At 44.1% G+C, this 7,209-nt stretch overlaps 1 pseudogene; it reads right to left on the bottom strand.

Moving 5' to 3' along the window:
- Nucleotides 1-1,950: 1,950 nt before the first annotated feature.
- LOC108491814 lies at nt 1,951-2,492 on the bottom strand (annotated as a pseudogene).
- Nucleotides 2,493-7,209: the final 4,717 nt, after the last annotated feature.

Genomic DNA, 7,209 nt, shown 5'->3' with positions numbered 1-7,209 from the left:
CCAAAGTAGTAGGGCTTCTAGTCAGACTGCTCCTGGGACCGTAGGATCTCTTTCTGCAGAAGGAGTTCAGGTACTATTGGCTGCCCTGGGTTTACAGTCCAAAATCTCTCTGAGCACAAAGGCAAGAAGAAAGCGTCTATAAATCTGTGCAAGTTAAACAATACTGGTACAGCAATGTCCAGTTATCCTGTTTGGGGGACACTTACCTGCTTCTGTTTTCCAATCCTTTGCCCCTTGAGTGGAGTCATATGGCCATTCCAGCCAATGAGCTGTGAGCAGAGAAGATACCCATTGTGTCCCTGCAAGACCAATACAGAAAAGTGGGTCAAGTCCTAAGTCCTTTCTTGTTACTGAGCAAACGGGCGCTGCCAGACATAAGAGCCAAGTACCCTGAAAGGCTGAGTCACACCAAGGACAGTTGCCCTGGTGTGTCATCTAAACTTGTTTGGTAACTCACTTGTCACTGTGTCATATTCTAGTGGTCTGAATGTGTCATCCAGAGAGTCACATGATAAAAATGTAATCCCAGGCCGGGAGTGGTGGCGCATGCCTTTAATCCCAGTACTTGGGAGGCAGAGGCAGGCGGATCTCTGTGAGTTCAAGACCAGCCTGGTCCACATAGTGAGTATAATAATAATAATAATAATAATAATAATAATAATAGTAGTAGTAGTAGTAATAATAATAATACTATAATCCCTAGCATAGCAGTGTGAGGTTGGAACCAATGAGAGTATTCAGATCTTGAGGACCCCATCCTCACAAACAGATCAATAGCATTATGAAGCAGGCAAGCATGGGGGATAGCTCATCCTGGGACCTTGTTTGGTTTGGCTTGAGCACATGCACGCACACAGAAACACACACACACACACGCCTCCACTCGGTAGCCTAGTTCCTGCACCTGCACACACTGTACATATACACCCCTCTTCAAACAATGCACCTAGCAACCTCAGAACCCCTACAGGCCCTCAACTGTATGCATACTTCCATCTCTGAACAACAGTATAGGTTTCTAACAATAATCAGATTTATACAATTTCTATTAAGTGTGTTTTCGATGTATGGGGAGGGGATATGAAGACTAGAAGGGCCAATCTAACCTGAGCTGGTTTAGGGTGCATGCTCAGAAGGCAAACTGTGCCCAAGTAAACTCCCCCCCAAGTAAGCTTTTAAGGAGAACCCCTTATTTACCATCTTATTTATGCTTATGCATAATTGAGTGTGCACATAATTTAAATCAAATGCAGTATAGGAAGGGACATGTGCAGTAGAAATGAGTATGTGACCTAATCTGTCAATCAAAATAGAGAATCACTCAAATTATGCCCCTTAGTATACCTCCTTCTTCTAGATCCCATAAGAAGAGACCCCAGGCTGTAACTGGAGACCTGGGAGCACTATCACTCAAGTGGTCCACTGTCAGTCTTGATGGTGTGTTCCTCTTTATCCATATCATAACTTGACTCCAAATAAAGCTATCTTGCTTCTTTTTCAAGTCTGTGTGAGCTCTTGTGTTTGATTCTTTGGAAAAGAACCTGGAAACACCCAACTTAACCCCTGGGACTGGGAAGGGTTATTAAAAAAAAATAAAATAAAGTAAAAAGCGCTCCTGGCATTGGGCTCGCTCCTGTACTTTTGCTCTCCCACCATCCACACTGAAGAGTCTCAGTAGGTGCCAGCATTTGACCTTGGAGCTCCCAGCCTCCAGAACTGTCCAAAACTACATTTGTGTTCGTTATGAATGACCTGCTGTTTGGTATTGTTACAGCAGTATAAGTACCCAAGTCCCCTGGCTCATCCCGACTAATACAGAATCAATTCTGAATTGATTGCTGTTCTTCTTTTGTTGTATTTTATTTAGGAAAAGTCTCTTTTTTAAAAAAAACAAAACAAAACATAGGCTTTGTTACTGTCACTCAGCATGGCCCATGCTAAGAGCTAGAGTTAAGGTTCCAGGGCCAAGTAATCCACACCCTTGAGCTTTTCCTTCCAGGGCTTCTGGGGGGAGGAGAAGCAATAGCAGCAACAGTGAACAAGAAGCACCAATAGCAGGGCTGGAGAGACGGCTCAGTGGTTAAGAGCACTAGCTGCTCTTGCAGAGGACCCGAGTTCAATTCCCAGCACCCAGTGGTGGCTAACAACCACCTGTAACTCCAGTTCCAGAGGAATTCGACACCCTCTTCTGACCTCTGTGGGCATTGCACAACACAGGTGTACTTACATACATGCAGGCAATATACTCATACACTTAAAATGTTAAAATAAGAACCACCAATAGTAGCAGCACCACAATGCCCACAAAGGTAAGGAAGATCACAAAGGCAGCAGTGTCCCATTCAGACTGGAACAGCTGGGGGGCTCTCCAGTCTCCCCAGAAATTCCTCTGGGGTGGCCTCCAGCTCCTGCCTCAACTCCAGCAACAGTCCTATCTCCAAAGGAACAACCTTCTCTTTCCCTACCAGGATGCTCTCAAATCTCCCACCCATCTCCCACCAGCTTCCAATGGCCTCCTCTCCCCCAACCAGGCAGGTCTCAGGCTCCTGGGAACTCAGACTGCTTCCTTGAGACAGGGTCTCATTATGTATCCCTGGCTAGCTGGAAGTTGATAATGTAGACCAGCTAGTATCAAACTCACAAAGATCTGCCTGCCTCTGGCTCCCAAGTGCTGGAGTTAAAGGCCACCATGCCCAGACCTCAAACAAATTTATTTTTAATTATGTGTATATGTGTGTCTATCTATGTGTCTGTGTATGTGTGTGAGATGGGTACTCAAAGAGGCCAGAAGAGAGTATAAGAGTTCCAAGAGCTGGAGTTACAGGTGGTTATGAGCTACCAGAAAGAGGTGCTGGGAACAGAACTTCGTGGATCCTCTGCAAGAGCAGAAAGAACTCAGCCAGTGAGCCATCTCTCCAGCCCTGAGACTCCTTATTTTGACTAGGTAAAATTTCAAAATATAAAATAATGTAAGCAGAGAAGTGACTGGTGTCCATTCAGCAGCACCGTGAATCCAAAATGCATGATGGACTTGAACTGGCTTGATCCAATACTGTGTGATTCTTTTGCTGCAGGACTTTGTTTCAATATTGAGTTGTAGGCTGATTGCTCATATTCCACCCCACTGCTGTAGCTGACTCAGTCTCAAGGGCACAGTGGAAAGTCTGTTCCTTAAGTCATTTTAGGATTTTTCTAATGTGTGTGTGTGTGTAGGTCAGAGGACAACTTTGTGGAGGCAGCTGTCTTCTTCCACCTTCCACCTTTATGTGAGTTGACTGAACTCAACTTACCAGGCTTGTGTGTCAAGCACCTTTGCCCACAGAGCCATTTCCCCAGCGCTGTTTGAAGAATTTTAAGTAAGTTTTGTATCGAGTCAATAAATGAGCAGGTAGTGGGGTGAAATGTCACCGTGCAAAGTATTTGTTTTGCTTTTTTTTAACTTCTAAAAGTAAGATTTTTTCCCTTATAATTGACTAATGGGGTTAGGGGGATGGCTCAACATGTTTGCTGTGCAAGTGTGAGGACCTGAGTCTGGAGCCCTAGCAGCCAAGTAAATGCCAGGTGGGTGTGACAGCCTGCCTGTAATCCCAGTTCTTAGGAGGCAGAGACAAGGGATCCTTGGGAGAAGTTGGTTTGCTAGACTAGTTCCAGGCTAGACTAGCCAATCGTTGAGTTTTGGGTTCAAGTAAGAGACCCTGCCTCAGCAAATAAACCAGGGAGCCATTGAGGAAGACACCCAGTGTCAACTTCTGGCTTCTACACACAGGCATACACACATGCACCCACACACATGCAAACACACATATACACAAGTAAGCACACTACATATAGATACACATGTAAAATATTTTAAGAAGTTAAAATAAATAAATAATTGGCTGAAATCCAAGTATATTCTACTTTATCAACATCTCTTATGCCAACAGGAGCAGTAAAGTGTTCAGTTCTCAGTGATCTGAGGATACATGATTTGAGGGAAAGCATTTGCTTAGCATGCACAAAGCCCTAGGTTTAATCCTCAGCACTGCAAAAAAAAAAAAAAAATCATTCGAATGTCTGTGTCACACAGAAATAATTATTTGGATATGAAATTTGCATAAGTATCGTAGTATATGTATTTTAACGAAGCTGTAATTTAAAGGTGACTCTTGGAATACTTGCCCACCATTTTCATTAATTGTAATTAGATTGCTGTGCATTTTGTATGTTGACTGTACTCTATTTAAAGACATTGCTATGTGCCTTTAATCCTAGCCCAAGTAATTACTACATACCTCATTTTATGGGACTTTTATCAGGCAACGCTTACTGAAACTTGCACTTTCCTTTGGCCTTTAAATTATGTGCCTTTATAGTATGACATAAACTTTATTAGGACTTTAAAATTTGTTTTTAAGATACACTGTTAAATAAAATTCCCTTAAGATTTAATTAAAAGTTTTGGGAAAGGAGAATTAATAGCAGTAAACCTGCTTATAGTAGATATATCCTCTCCATAAAGGAGAAAAAAAAAAACAAAACCAAAAAAACAGCAAGTGAGATTCATCAAAAACCCTGCTCACTTGAGGGCGTACCAGCCCGCTGTGTACTGTGTGTGAACTTGTAGTCCATGAGCTCTTTGCCTCCGTCTTTCTCTTGCAATGAGTTCTTTGGTGGTGGTGATTTGTTTGGTTGAATTTTTGTTTCATTTTGTTTTTATATTTATAAAACAGGCTTTGCTACTTAGCCCAGGCTGGCCTTGAACTTGCAATTCTCTTGCCTCAGCTAAGATTGAAGAGGAACACCACATTGCTTCACTTTTACAATGATTTTTAGAGGATTCAGAGTTACAATAGACCCCCCACTTATCCTCAAGGGACACTTTCTTAAAAAAAAAAAAAAAAACCCTGCTTATTTATTAGAGAGAGAGAGAGAGAGAGAGAGAGAGAGAGAGAGAGGTGTGTTTACACATACCCGCAAGTGCCATGGTGGACATGTGGAGGTCAGAGGACACCCCTTCTGCCTCGTTTTTTCTGCTGCTTCCTCACATACTCCAAGCTAGCTGGCCCACATGCTTCTGGCTGATTCTCCTCACTCCTCACTGAAGGAGTGCTAGGATGACAAATGGACACCACCACATCCTACTTTAAATGTTTTTATCACATTTATTTATTGTATGTGTGTATGTGTGTGGCTGTGCATGCAGAGGTCAGAGGACAACCTACAGGAGTCCGTTCTCTTCCTCCACTGTCGGGGCCCAAGGACTTGAACATGAGAAATTAGGCTTGAAAGCATGTGCCCTTTACCCACTGAGGCATCTCACTGGCCCCCACATCCTACTTTTTATGTGGATTACACAAATCAAAATCAGATCATCAGGCTTGCATGGCAAACACTTTTTTACCCACTGAACCATCTTCCCAGCCTCCCTCCAGGGTTACATTCTGAGATCCCTTGAATGCCTGATCCTGCAGAGTATTAACTCCATCCACACTTTCTCCTGTTCACCCTGCAGCATTGCCACGGGCAGCAGGGTCTCCTTCCATTCTGACTGCCTCCTTTTGCATCTCCACTCTTGTGTTTTGGGGCCCTCATTGAACCAAATGACGGTTATATGGGAGAGTGGAGGGTTACACTTCCACTGTGGAAGTGGCATAGCCAAGCATGGCCAGAGCTGGGAACTTTGTCTTTATTATTTTTTAGACAGGGTCTTCCTATAGTCCCAGCTGGCCTGGAACTTGCTATGTAGACCAGGCTGACCTTGATCTCACAGTGGTCTGTCTGCCTCTGCCTCCTGCGTGCTGATATTAGAGGCATGCACCACCACACCTTGTGCTGGGGACTTTCTTGCTCATAGATGGCTCAATAAGTTCTTGCTTCAGTTTCCTGAACTGTTCCTATGTCATGACCAGAGTTGCACAATCTCTGGAAGGTTCCATCTTACCACTTAAAGTGACAAAAATGAACCATGGCTTTGTACTACAGAGCTGCTGATCTGTGCTCTCCTGCACAGAGTCAAACATCAGCTAATCGCAAGTGCCATGTTTCAGCCCTTCATTTGCACAGCAAGAACCAAAAAGGAGGTAGATCCTGCATAAAAGCAGCTACAGCCTACTGTCTGGAGGTAGGCGGCTCTTCGACCATTGACTACCCTGTTCCTCCTCCCTTGTAGTGGAGTCAATAAACTTGCCTTTTTGATTGTGGTCTGATGGATGAATTCTTCCACTGCCCATGATGTGGACTTACCCACATTACTGGAATGCAAGTACTTGATGCTATGACAGGCAATCTGATAACCAAGAAGTGTGCTAACAGTGGTGGTGCAGGTCCCTGGACAACAGGATGACTCTCATCTCCAGCAGGATAGAGGGCAACGGCACCAGTTTTCTTCACACTGCTCAGAATAATGTGCAATTTTCTGGAATTTTCCATTTAATATTTTCTGACTGTGGTTAACCACAGGTTGACTGAAAACTAAAGAAAGTGAGACTGAGGGAGGACCAGTCTCTCCAGCATCTGCATGACTAGTTAGTGGTGTGCAAGCTGGGCATGGTGGCACACATCTTTACTCCCAGCACTAAGGAGGCAGAGGCAGTTGGATCTCTGAGTTTGAGGCCAGCCTGCTCTACCTAGCAAGTTCCAGGCTAGCCAGGGAGGGATACGTAGTGAGACCCTGTCTCAAAACAAACAAAAATAAAATGTTCTGTGGAACATTTATTTCCAAGTCATCACTGACTTAAATACCATTGTGACCACAGTCCTGGAGCATTGTGGTAAGCAGAATGATGAACCCTACTCCAGAGAGCCACATGCTGGGACCTGTGAGCATATGACTTTGCACAACAAAGACGGATTTTGAGCTGGGGGGATTATCCAGGGTGAACCCACTCCAGTCACAGGAGTCCCTAAAAGAGGAAAGCCTTGCCTGACTGTGTTCAAGGAAAAGATGCAACAGAAGCAGATCAGACAGGTTCTACCAAGCGGCTCAAGAGAGGGAGCCCAAAGTAAGTGGTTACAGCCTCTTGGAAGCTGGAAGGAGGCAGATCCTCCCGGGTCTCCCGAGAGGAACATAGACCACCATATTTTGATTTTAGCCCTATACGATCCAGGCTGGAGCATGAACCTAGAAGCCACAAAGTTTATGAGGATGTTTTATGGTAATATGGAAAATGATGCATAATTTTTTTTTTTTTTTTGGTTTTTTTGAAAAAGGGTCCCCCTTTACCCCAC

This window comes from Nannospalax galili, unplaced genomic scaffold, assembly GCF_000622305.1.
Source record: "Nannospalax galili isolate Female #2095 unplaced genomic scaffold, S.galili_v1.0 scaffold305, whole genome shotgun sequence".
NCBI classification, from domain to species: Eukaryota; Metazoa; Chordata; class Mammalia; order Rodentia; family Spalacidae; genus Nannospalax; species Nannospalax galili.
This window is presented reverse-complemented; position numbering and strand designations above follow the sequence as displayed.